The 12,883-nt window shown below is 50.2% G+C and overlaps 1 long non-coding RNA gene across 1 annotated transcript; it reads right to left on the bottom strand.

The window, feature by feature from the left end:
* Positions 1–1,744: 1,744 nt before the first annotated feature.
* On the bottom strand, positions 1,745–12,386 carry LOC121489801. The gene is made up of 3 exons (XR_005987426.1): positions 12,273–12,386; positions 3,757–3,873; positions 1,745–2,277 (listed from the first exon to the last, which is right to left on the bottom strand). It is a non-coding gene; the product is annotated as an uncharacterized LOC121489801 (long non-coding RNA).
* Positions 12,387–12,883: the final 497 nt, after the last annotated feature.

Below are 12,883 nucleotides of genomic sequence, written 5' to 3'. Positions count from 1 at the left end.
GGCCTACTCCTCCACTGGGTGGCTGAGGGTGCAGGTGGCTCCTCATCAGGGCGGGGAATCATAGGTGCCAAAACCACATTCATTGACTTGGACTCAGCAGCCAGCATCTCAGCTCAGGCCAAGCCCTCACCTCCAGCAGTCGGGACCGGCTCGGTCACCTCAGGCCCTGAAGGTGCAGCAGACCCCACAGTCGGGGCTGGGGCAGGCTCCTGAGGTGGGACAGGGTGTTGCTTGGGGGCCAAAGCTGTAGCCCCAAGAAGACAAAGTATCATCACCAGGACGGACTTTCCACGTCCCTCTCAAATCAAGGACACTCTTCCCACCGCTCAACGTGTGTGAGTGCAAGAGCCCTGGGAAGTCTCCCCAGACTGCAGCCCGTGGGGATGGGGTGTGAGCCTACCCAGTGCTCCTGGCCCAGCAGCACGGAGGCTTGATCTGTGTGGCCCACCCTGTCCCCAACTCGGCCACCCCAGTCCTCCTCACCTCCATCCTCAAACTCTGCTTGATGGAGGTTTATGAAACGCCGAAGGTAACACTCCGCACGACAGTCGAGCACTGAGCCTGGCACGTACTGCCCTGTGAATTTGAGCAGCTTTGTCAGGGCAGGAAATTCTGGGGGATCGTGGAAGTCCTCCTCATAGTACTCCAGCCAGATGGTCAGGAAGGAGGACATGGCGCTGGGGAGGGACAGGTGGGCAGAGGCGTCAGAAGACAGGGCTCCCTCACACAGAGGTGTCCCGGGGAAGCCCTGCAGGAACCGGGGCCCTCGGCCTCCCGTGCCGGGCTGTCGGAGGCCAGTGCTGCTCCTTGTCCACCTGCCACCTGGCGGTCTTACCTGCCACAGGCTTGCTCACTGAGGAGGGGCTGGCACGAAGCCTCTGTGCGTGGGAGCCCATGACCAGCGGTGTGACCATCACTGTCTTTCCCGGGGAACCTTCCCTCCTGTGGGTCTGCCCAGCTTCACTCAAGAGGGGCCCCCGGGGGGTGTCCTTCCACTGACTCTAATCTCCCACGGGCGGGGGCCGTCTGGTCCGTGAACCCTCGCTGGCTCTCCTGAGCACCTGCTGTGCACCCGGGTCCAGATGCCACCAGATTGGTGAGTGCGATGCTCCTCACACCCTCTGCTCTGGGTCCCAGGTGTGGGGCAGACAGAGGGTTGGGGGAATGGGCATGGAGGAGGTCCCTTTGGCGTCCCAGTGCTCTCCCACAAAGCCCGCACCCCACCCACGGCTCTCCTTTGCTGTTTTCCTGAAGGGGCCTCAGACCATTACCCTGTCACAGGAATTGCAGATGTGTGGGGTGAGGGTCCAGCAGCCCCTCTGACCCACAGCCCCCTCGTGGCCCTCCTGGAGAGGGAAGGCTCCCCTGCATGAGCCAGAGCTCACTCACATTTCCCACTGGTCCCGGACTCCTTCCTTCTTGCAGGAAGCTACGATGCATCGATATCTAGAGGAGGGCGGGGGGCATCACATGAATCATCCTGTGGACGCGACCTCTCCTCATAGCTGCTGTCACCCTCTGACCTCCGACTAGTCCGGAGCCCTGGGGGGCCGTCCGCTCTGTGCGTGGGGCCACGGGCAGCTCCTGGAGAAGTACCTGCACCTGCCGGCGCTTCCTGAATGCTTGAGGAGTGAAAGGGCTCCGGCCAGGCCCGTGGCTGATATCCGGGTGGGCCGGGGCGCCCAGGTGTCCCCGGGGACCCCTACTCCAAATGCCCCAGGATACAGACCCCAGGTGGACTCCCTTTCAATGGCAAAACAGCCCAGCTCAAGACCCTGGCGACGGTGGGGAGGCGGCACACGCTTCGTCATGGGGAGAGAACGATGACTGCTGAGCACAAGCACAGCCCCTCTAGCCGACCTGCCACAGGCCAGGCCCCGGGGGCTGCCCTACAGGACCCAACTAGGCCCTGTGTGACTCTACTCCAGTCGGAGGAGCAGCCCGAGGGGCCGGGAAGTTCAGCCACATTCCCCAAGACTCCCAACCAGTAGGTGGCCCATCCCCCTGGGCTGTGGAGGGTCAGGGAGCTCACTTTGCAAACAGCAGGTCCAGCACCTCTTCAGGGGTGCCATAGTCTTCCAAAACATTTAGAAATTCAAATAGGGACAGATTGTGCAAGCGCAGCAAGGCGGGCACCAGTTCTTCTACCTGCTGCTCCAGCAGCTCCCTCCGGCTGGGGGTGGTCGGGCAGATCCGATTCCTTCTCAGGGCTGAGGCCCTTTCAGCCTGAGGTGGGACAGAGGGGACGTGCAGCCTGCACTGTAGCCTCCAGAGCACCTGGGAGTTGGAGCGCAGACCAAAGCCCGAGCTCAGTGGCTGTGGGGGGCGGGGGGGGTGGGCAGGAGTGCCCACAGCAGGAACTCGGGGCTTGACGCCTGCGGCTCAGTCACTTAGCATCTGACTCTGGGTTGTGGCTCAGGTCATGGTCTCAGCATCCTGAGATCCCACCCCCAGCAGTCTCTGCGCTTGGGGCAGAGTGTGCTTGAGGAGCCTGTGTCTCCCTCTTCCGCTCCCTGCTTCTCTGCCTGTCTCTTAAACAAACTATCCAATAAAGAAATAATCTTAGAGGATAAATTTTTTTAAAAATATGGATCAATACAAGGATCTCAAGTGGGAGGGGTCAGTATCCCAGGGCCGCTTGTCAGCTGAGTTTTGGCAGCACCTCCCTGCATTAACAGCTTCACCCCTTGAATTTGACCACATGTCCCTCTCTCGAGGTGCCCACACGGAGACCTTTCCTTGGGTGGGAGGGCCCAGGGCCTGAGGGCTGCAGGATGTTCAGCGCCGCCCTGTGATTTGGCAACAGAAGGGAATCGCATCAAAGTCCTGCATCAGTGAAGGGCTCAGTGGCTGTGGGAACCAACTGGCCTTCTGACACGTTGTGCAGCACACGAGGCCCCTGTGCCTGACCCCGGGAGGGGGGGGCAGGGATGCGCTTTTTCATAACCTAATTGCAGAGCGATAGACATAGTACAGTGAGCCCCGTGTCCCTTTGGGGAAAAGTTTCCCAACTCACCAGGACCATGCTCAAGCCTTGGAGAAAGAGGGGAAGGACGTCAGGCCAATGGGGCCTCCTGGGAGCACCAGTTAGGAGAAAGCATAGCACAGTGCAAACTACTGGAGACCACGTGCGATGAGACATGGTGTGTCTCTTTTTCAAAAGTTTTTATGGGCAGCCCGGGTGGCTCAGTGGTTTAGCACTGCCTTCAGCCCAGGGCATGATCCTGGGGACCCAGGATCCAGTCCCACATCAGGCTCCCTGCATGGAGCCTGCTTCTCCCTCTGCCTGTGTCCCTGCCTCTCTCTCTCTGTTTCTCGTGAATAAATAAATAAAATCTTTAAAAAGAAATTATTAAAAAAAAGTTGTTATTCATTCATGACACAGAGGGGGGGGGGGCAGACCCACAGACAGAGGTAGAAGCAGTCCCCATGCAGAGAGCCTGAGGCGGGACTCGATCCCGGGTCTCCAGGATCAGGGCCTGGGCAGAAGGCAGGCGCTAAACCACTGGGCGACCAGGCATCCCCTGAAGGCTCTATTCTGATATTCCTACAAATCTGTGCACAGGGACTCTGCATCTGGCCCAGGCAGGGGCAGGGCCATGGGGGCAAGTTTGGGGAGTAGGGGAATCCAGACTCCTGTAGCAGCAGAAGTCTAGCGGGGAGCCCAGGGGAGCAGCAGGCTGGCTTCTGGGACCCGGGGCCCTTCCTGCTGCATCGGGGCCCCGGGTGTCGGGTGGCCCCAGCCCCTGCACTCACCTTGAACCCTTGCAGGCCTCCGTTAGCTGTGCTGGGCTCCTTCCTGATCACCACCGGGGTGTCGGGGATGTCCTCTTCCTCCCGCCTCCGCCGCCTCCCATTGTCCCATGTGGAGCTCTGTAAAGACAGTGCGGGGCAGCCAGGCAGGAGGCCTCAGCACCCGGTCTGGCCGCCTCGGCCGGGCCGCACACCCAGCTGACTCCATTGCAGACACACCACAGCGCAGGAGGCCCCACCTCCCCCAAGGAGAGCAAAGGGGTGCTGCTGCAGGGCCTTGGGATCACCGGGGACCCTGCTGCCCTGCAAGGTCCCCCAGCCTGGATGCGACCTGCCCACACATCCCTGGTTCCCTGAAGAGGAGGGGATGGGGCTGCCCAGGGTGGCTGGCACAGGTGGCCTGGCCTGGCCTGGGCTGCTCTGTATTACCGAGGCATTGGGTTTGCCGGCTGAGCCACACTCTGCAGCCTGTAAAAGCCGCGTCCCTGGGGTTGCTGGGAGCCAAAGTCCCGGGACCTGGGCAAGCAGCAAGAGAACATCTTCCAGTAGCAGATGTCTCCAGCCAAGTGAGCCTGAGGTGGGGCTGCACTGGAATGTGGGGGCCCGGGTGCAGGGATTCCTAGTTCTGTTGGCCTCTGTTGTGAAAGAATTGACCTCACTGCCTGGGACCCCTTCCCTGACCCACGTCTGGAGGAAGCTTCAGGAGCAGCGCTCGGGGCTACCGACACCCCCCCCCCCGCAGGCAATGGCCTGTGTGCACACAGTGACACAACCACACCCCTCTCCACAGGCCCCAGGGAAGGACTGTGTGCAGCCAGGGCCCCAGCCTGGAAACACACCTGGGTTCAGACACAACTTTCCATTCTTCCCTGGTTTTCACCCCGGAGAAGCCATTGTGCCCGTCGGGGATGGTCTCTGCCTCTTGCCTGTAGGACAGGGATTATCCTAGCAGGTGCTTCCTCCAGACGTCCCTGTGGCATCATATCTATGACATTGGAGGCGGGTGTCCCATGCAGGAAATACCTCCAACCACATGTTCCTCCTTGGTGTGTACATGCGTCCAGGCCCACAAGGTCCCTGTGTGCACACACGTGGGCACCGGTACCCTCATTCTGGAGGCCCAGAAGATGACAGTCCCACCGGGGCAGGGATGGGCAATAGCTTCCCCTGATCCTAGGCTCCTGAATCCAAGGCAAACCCTACAGTAGGTGTCGGGGTCTTGGCCTAGAGGGTGTGAGGCCATCCTTATCTCAAAACCCTGCCTGTCGGGTGTTATGGGCCATTCCCTTGTTTCCACTGGGTGAGCTGTGGACAGTGGTGCACCCGGTGGGTCGCCCTGACCTGGGCTCTTCCTCAGACTGGAACCTGCTGGAATGCCTCCCATCTGGGCTGTCAATGCCTACCCCCACCCCGTCACATCTCCATGTCTGTAGCTGGTTCCATCCAAGCAACCTTTTCCCAGCCTCCTCAGGAAGGGAGGGGCAGCCTTGGCCCCCAACGGAGGACACAGAGCTGACTCCATGCCCCCTTCTGCCTCCTTCCCAGGCTGTGATCCTGGCGAGGCAGTGGCCCTGGGGGGTCTTCACCTCCTCCCCTCAGTGGCCCCCTGGAGCCCCAGATGCTGCATTTGTCAAAGCCCCACAGTTGGTCACAGTGTCACCTGCGGAGCTCAGGACCCAGGGAAGCACCAGGCTCTCTTTCTAGGGAGCAATCGCTCTTTCCATTCCTGATATTGTTCCATATTTTGTCCATCTCCCCCCCTGGAGCATGAGCTCCGAGAGGGAGGATCTAGTCTGTTTATCAGCTCGGGCACTATCTGTGCTCAGGGCTCAGCGGCTGAAGGAGCAGGTGGGAGGACCCATCTCACCAGCTCAGCGGTGGGAGCCTTATTGATTTGCAGCATTTTTAAATACTTGTGCTTTTCTTTTTTTTTTTTTTTTTTTTAAGGAAACTCTGTGGCCGATGTGGGACTCAAACTCAGGACCCCGAGATCAATAACCACACGCCCTTCAGGCTGAGCCAGGCAGGCGTGCATTGGTCATTTGAAAACTAGCAGACTGATAACTATTTCAGTTAATTTGGTGATCCACATTTTGTAGGTCTATCCCATTATGCTGAATTACCAAGTGACTCCCCCAGTGTCAGTACCGCGTCAGCACAGATTGCCCCACCTGACAGCACTGAGTGGCTGTTCAGATTGAAGACTGAACTCGTTCACGGGGTCTTTCAGGAGCCAGGGTGGCTCCTCCATGGGCCTCCTCCCTCCCCGGGAGGTCATGCACCTCTGCAGCCGGCAGCACAAGGGGAAGACGACAAACACAGGCACAAGGGAGGGGGTCTCCAGCCAGGTCTAGCAGGCCTGCATGTCCACCTTTATGCTCACTCTGTGTGTTATTTATTAGAAGTAGTATTAATTTTTAGGATTTTATTTATTTGTTTAAGAGAGAGAGAGCGCGTGCGAGCACGATCAGGGGAGACAGGCAGAGGGAGAGGGAGAAGCAGGTGTCCCGTGAGCAGGGAGGCACAAACCCAGGAATTCTGAATCATATCCCACAAAACAGAGAAAACGCATCGCCAGATCTGCTCCACAAAACAAACAAAAGGCATCTCCTCAAGCTGAATGAAAATTTTCTACTTGAAGTACAGACCGTATGAGTGAAATGAGAGCAAGAATTGTGTGTGTCTGTGTGTGTATATATATATATACATATAAATATATACACACACACATATATATGAAATAATGCTGTAAAAAGGGGGAATGAACATTGACTGTTAAAAATAAGAATTAGTGTGGTTGCAGGCATGTAGAATTGAAACAATGAGGGTGATCATAAAAAGGCAGCGTGATGAGTCAATCTAGTGAGTCTTCAGACTGAGTGTTTACAAGTAGGAAACCTGCTGTCAGCCACAGAACTGTAAGTAGACAGGAGGCACTGACTCTCCAGCCTGACCACCACCTGAACTGAAATCGTGTTGTGTATCCACGCGCACTGACAGAGAAACAGAGAAACGGATATAAATGTAGACACATATGCAGAACTAGGAAGTTAGCAGAGGAGAAGTAACATCATTGAAGATAATTAAATAAAAAAGAAATAAAGCTGAATCTTGAATGGAGAAAATGGAGTAATTAAAATAGAATAATGTTTTTACAATCGTTTGTATTTCCTTGGTGTTGGTGGTGATCTCTCCTTTCTCATTCATGATTTTATTCATTGGAGTCTTTTCTCTCTCTCTCTCTCTCTCTCTCTCTTTTTTAATAAGGCTGGCTTAATGGTTTCTCTCTCTTCTTAATTCTTTCAAAGAACCACCTCCTGGTTTTGTTGATCTGTTCCACAGCTCTTCTGCTCTCTATTTCATTGAGTTCTGCTCGAATTTTTATTAACCGTCGTCTTCTGGTGGGTGAAGGTTTCCTTTGCTGTTCCTTCTCCAGCTCCTTTAGGTTCGAGGTTAGCTTTTGTATTTGAGTTCTTTCCAGTGTTTGGATGGATGCTTGTATTGTGATGTCTTTCCCCCTTGGGGCCGCTTTTGCTGTGTCCCAAAGATTTTAAATGGTTGTATCTTCATTCTCATTGGTTTCTGTGAATCTTTTTAATTCTTCTCTAATTTCCTGGTTGACCCTTTCATCTTTTAGCAGGATGGTCCTTAACCTGCATGTGTTTGAAATCCTTCCAAACTTCTTCTTGTGATTTAGTTCTAATTTCAAATCATTATGGTCTGAAAATATACAGGGCACGGTCCCAATCTTTTGGTATCGGTTACGACCTGATTTGTGACCCAGTATGTGGCCTATTCTGGAGAAAGTTCCATGTGCGCTTCAGAAGAATGTGTATTCAGTTGCGTTCAGACGTGAAGTTCTGTGAATATCTGTGAAATCCATCTGGTCCAGTGTATCATTTAAAGCTCTTGTTTCTTTGGAGATGTTGTGCTTAGAAGATCTATGGATTTTAGAAAGCTCTATGGTCAAGTCACCCAGTATAAGTGTATTATTATCTAAGTATGTCTTAACTTCGGTTATTAATTGATATCCTTGGCAGCTCCCACATTCGGGGCATAAATATTCATGATTGTTAGGTCCTCTTGTTGGATAGACCCTTTAAGTGTGATATAGTGTCCCTCTTCATCTCTTACTACAGTCTTTGGGATAAACTTATTTATCTGATGATATAAGGATGGCTACCCCTGCTTTGTTTTGAGGACCATTCGAATGGTAAATGGTTCTCCAACGTTTTATTTTCAGGCTGTAGGTGTCCTTATGAGTTTCCTGTAGACAGCAAATAGGTGGGTCTTGCTTTTTTCTCCAGTCTGAAACCCTGCGTCTTTTGATGGGGTCATTTAGCCTATTCACATTCAGGGTTACTATTGAAAGCTATGAATTTAGTGTCATCATGATACCGATTCAGTCCCTGATTTTGTGGATTATTTCTTCGGGCATCCTCTTTGTCTTACAGAGTCCCCCTTAATATTTCTTGCAGAGCTGGTTTGGAGGTCACATATTCTTTCAGTTCCTGCCTGTCTTGGAAGCTCTTTATCTCTCCTTCCATTCTGAATGAGAGCCTTGCTGGATAAAGTATTCTTGGTTGCATGTTCTTCTCATTTAGGACCCTGAATATATCCGGCCAGCCCTTTCTGGCCTGCCAGGTCTCTGTGGAGAGGTCTGCTGTTACCCTAATACTTCTTCCTATAAAGTTAGGGATCTCTTGTCTCTTGCTGTTTTAAGGATCTTCTCTTTATCCTTGGAATTTGCAAGTTTCACTATTAAATTTTGGGGTGTTGAGCAATTTTTATTGATTTTGGGGGGGATCTCTCTATCTCCTGGATCTGAATGCCTGTTTCCCTCCCCACATTAGGGAAGTTCTCAGCTTTGATTTGTTCAAATACACTTTCTGGTCCTCTGTGTCTTCAGCGCCCTCTGGAACTCCAATTAAAGGTAGATTTTTCTTTCTGAGGCTGTCATTTATTTCCCTTAACCTTTCCTCATGATCTTTTAATTGTTTCTCTCTTTTTTCCTCAGCTTCCTTCCTTGCCATCAACTTGTCTTCTATGTCACACACTCTTTCTTCTACCTCATTAACCCTCATCGTTAGGACTTCCAGTTCGGATTGCATCTCATTTACTTGATTTTTAATTTCAGCCTGATTAGATCTAAATTCTGCAGTCATGAAGTCTCTTGATTCCTTTATGCTTTTTTTCCAGAGTCACCGGTAGCTTTATAATTGTGCTTCTGAATTGGCTCTCTGACATTGAATTGTAATCCAAATTCTGTAACTCTGTGGCAGAAAGTACTGTTTCTGATTCTTTCTTTTGTGATGAGTTCTTCCTTCTAGTCATTTTACTCAGTGCAGAGTGGCTAAAAGCAAGTTGTACTGGACAGAGGAAGGAAAAAGGGGAAAGTGGGGGGAAACAAACAAAAAAAAAAAAAAAAAGGAGGGATATCCTCTGATTCTATATACTGTAAGTCCCTCGACTTCCCCTGGAGCTTTCCAGCACTGCTTGGTCAAGAACTTGCTCTTCCCCTTCCAGCTGGTCTTCTGGGGGAGGGGCCTACTGTGCTGATTCTCAGGTGTGTGCCCCTGGGGAGCTGCCCCGCCCCCACCAGGTGCACAGCTCAGTGGGAGCTGTTTAAGCTGTGAGGCCCCTGCTCAGTCTCAAGTACAAGGTGACACCAGGAGGAGGAACAACAGTGGCGGTGGCCAGCTGTCCAGCCCTAGAGTCGGCTCCGGCAGTAACTACCGAAGCTCCCAGTGTGCAGGGGCCTGGATGCTCCAGGGGCGGGGCACTGATCTGCACAGCTCAGGGTGCCTGGTGGCAGGAGCCTCCTGGCTGCCCTGTGTCCTCCTGGCCTCTGCCTGTCCCAGGGGGAGCATGACATCCTGGGCAGTGTCTCCCAGTGCCCTGGGCTCCAGGGCCTGCACGGCCCAAGCTGCTCCCAGGGCCCCACTCCAGCCCCTTAGGGAGCTCAGCAGGGTGCGGCTCGCTCTCCCCCGGATGCCCCTCCTCTGTTAGTGACCCAGGAGCCTGGGGGCATCCCCGCCCCTCCTGGGATCCTGCCCCAGCTCCCTGCGAGTGCCTGTCCATCCAGGAAGGTTGGTAAAGTTCCTGTTTTTCCATGCCTGGGCTCTCCTGTCCCTGGGGGCTCTCGCTGTGGCCTTAGCCCTGATCCTTGCGGGGGCCCCTCCCCCTTGGAGGCTTTTTTATTTGTTTATTTTTCCGCCTTCCTATCTTGATAGAAGCCCGAACTCTTCTCACTGCAGCATTCCAGCTGTTCTCTCTTTAGATCTCAGGCCAAATGGGTACGTTTACAGGATGATTTGAAAGTTATCTAGGTGAGTTGGTGGGGCCAGGTGACTTGGGGACCCTATTCCTCCATCATCGTTCCCCCTCCCTAACCTGTGTGTTAGTTCTAACAGTTTTTCAATGAAGTCTTCAGGATTGTCTATATAAAATACTGTGTCATCTACAAATGGCAATAATTTTACTTCTTCCTTTCTCATCTGGATGCCTTTTCGTTTTCCTGCCTAATTGCCTGGGATAGAATTTCTAGTACTATTTTGAATATAAGTGGTAAGAGTGGGCATCCTTGTCTTGTTTCTGATTCTAGAGATTTCCCCCACTGAATATGATGTCGGCTATGTTATATATGGACTTTATTACATTGAGATATGTCCCCTTTATAGCTACTTTGTTGAGACTTTTTCATAAATAGGTGTTAAATTTTGTCAAATGCTTTTTCTGATCTATTAAGATGATCTTATGATGTTTATCCTTCATTTTGTTAATGTGCCACATCACATTGATTTATGAATGTTAAACCATCCTTGGAATAAATCCCATCTGATTATGGTGTATATCATCCCTTTAATGTATTGTTGGATTTGGCTTACTAACGTTTTGTTGAAGATTTATGCATCTGTGTTTATCAGGGATATTGGCCTGTCATTTTCTTTTCTTTGTGCTGTCCTTATCTGGTTTTGGAATCAGGGTAATGCTGGCTTCATAAAATGAGTTTGGAAGTGTTCCCTCCTCTTCTATTTTTTGGAAAAGTTTGAGAAGGATTGATACTAATTTTTATTTAAATGTTTGATAGAATTCAGCAATGAAGCCATCTGGTCCTGGACTTTGGTCTGTTGGGAGATTTTTGATAACTGATTCAATCTCTGTACTAGTAATTTGTTCATATTTTTCTTTTTTCATGATTTAGTCTTGGCAGGTTGTATGTGTCTAAGAATTTATCCATTTCTTCTGGGTTGTCCCATTTGTTAGCATATAACTGTTCATAGCAGTCTCTTATGATCTTTTGTATTCCTGTGGTATCAGTTATACTATTTCCTCTTTCATTTCTGATCCTTGTTTCCATTTTCACATGGCATCCTCCCCTCATGTGTCAGTGTCTTCATGTGGAATTCTCCTTCCTAAACATCTCTCTCATCTCTTCTTTTAAGAACACCAATCATACTGGATTAAGGGACCATTCTACATAGTATGAACTTAGCTTAACTAAGTAGATCTGCAATGATCATATTTCCAAATAGGATTTTTATTTTAAATTATTGGCAATTAGGAAGGACTTCGACATATATTTTGGGGGGACACATTTCAACCCATAACACCCATCAAGCCATGAACATTAATCCATGAGTTCGTAGTGCAAGCACATCCCTCATCCCTTTCTTGATACTTTTAATACCCGTAAACATGTCTTTGATTCTTTGGTAAAACCACCACAGCCTTAAAAAAAAAAAAAAGACTTCATTACATTTAGAATTTAGCATCCCTGTTGTTACTCTTCAAGATGTATGCCATGCCCTTGTACCCCTCTTCTGTCTTCTTTTCATACATGTTCATTCAAGAACTTATCCTAGTACTTCCCCAAAAAACACCAAGTTCTCCAAGTACCCTCTTGCTTTCTGTATTGAACCATTTGTGATTACATGATCAGATTTGCATTTTTGATAACTTCTCATTCCTTTTGAACAGTTTCCTCTCATTATAACCAACCATGTGATCCCATCTATCCTGTCTCAACATTGTTTTAATGGATTCTAAAGATGCACCTGTCTGTTTTGTTCTATAACAACAAAAATGGCTTTCTATCATCCGTTGAGAGTTTTCTTTCTATTTTAATGTTTTTTTAATTTTTTAATTTTTTTTTCATGAGAGACACACAGAGAGAGGTAGAGACGTAGGCAGAGGGAGAAGCAGGCTTCATGCAAGGAGCCTGATGCAGGCCTTGATCCCAGGACCCTGGGATCACACCCTGAGCTGAAGGCAGATGCTCAACCACTGAGCCACTGAGATGTCACTTTTTTAACATGTTTTATATTCTGATTCTAGTTTGGACTGAAATCAAATCTTTACTATCACTTGACATTCCTTCTTTTAATTTTTCTTGTTCTGTCTTTGGTATAACAAAGGAGAGTCCCAGCTTTTTGGCATAACAAAAGACATTCCCAGGAATTTCTTTAAATTATTGTTATTTAGCCAGAAATGGTATCACAGTCATTTTTCTCTCTTACCTGTAGAGCAAAGAGGGATAGAAGATATCTGGGAGAATCTGCAATCTCTCTCTAGGAGATCCAATGTTATAAGGTAGACTTTGGAGTCCTTTCAGCCCTGGGGGATCCTGAAATAAATGGTAATGAGAACCCTGAGCACTGAGATAAAGAATCAAACAAAAGGAGGAGGTAAGCATTACTGTTTCTGACTTCTGAGAAGTGTGCCTTGGCCAGATAGTGAGATGGAAAGGGCTGGAAGTCATAAGAGCCTTGGCTATAGATATGATTGCTTGCTAATAGAGAATAGCCACTGAAGTGGGCCACTCTGCCTAAAGCCAAGGAAACATGTCACTGTCTCTCAATTTCTGAGAAAAGGGACTATAAAGACCTAGAGAGCAAGCTAGTAAAAATAATATTGAAAATATAATAAAAAAAGATCTGTTAACCTCTTCCCATCTTGGGAAGATCAGAGATGGTAGGAGCCTCCATGAACAATAGGGGTCGCACAGGTGCGAGCAGCTACAGCCACATGTCACACTGGCCCTGCCCTACCATTGCTATCTCCAGAGATCTTGATCCCTACCCTTCCAGTGCCATAAGGCAGCTTCACAATCATGTTCTGAATCCATACT

This window comes from Vulpes lagopus, chromosome 4 (assembly GCF_018345385.1).
Source record: "Vulpes lagopus strain Blue_001 chromosome 4, ASM1834538v1, whole genome shotgun sequence".
NCBI lineage: Eukaryota > Metazoa > Chordata > Mammalia > Carnivora > Canidae > Vulpes > Vulpes lagopus.
This window is presented reverse-complemented; position numbering and strand designations above follow the sequence as displayed.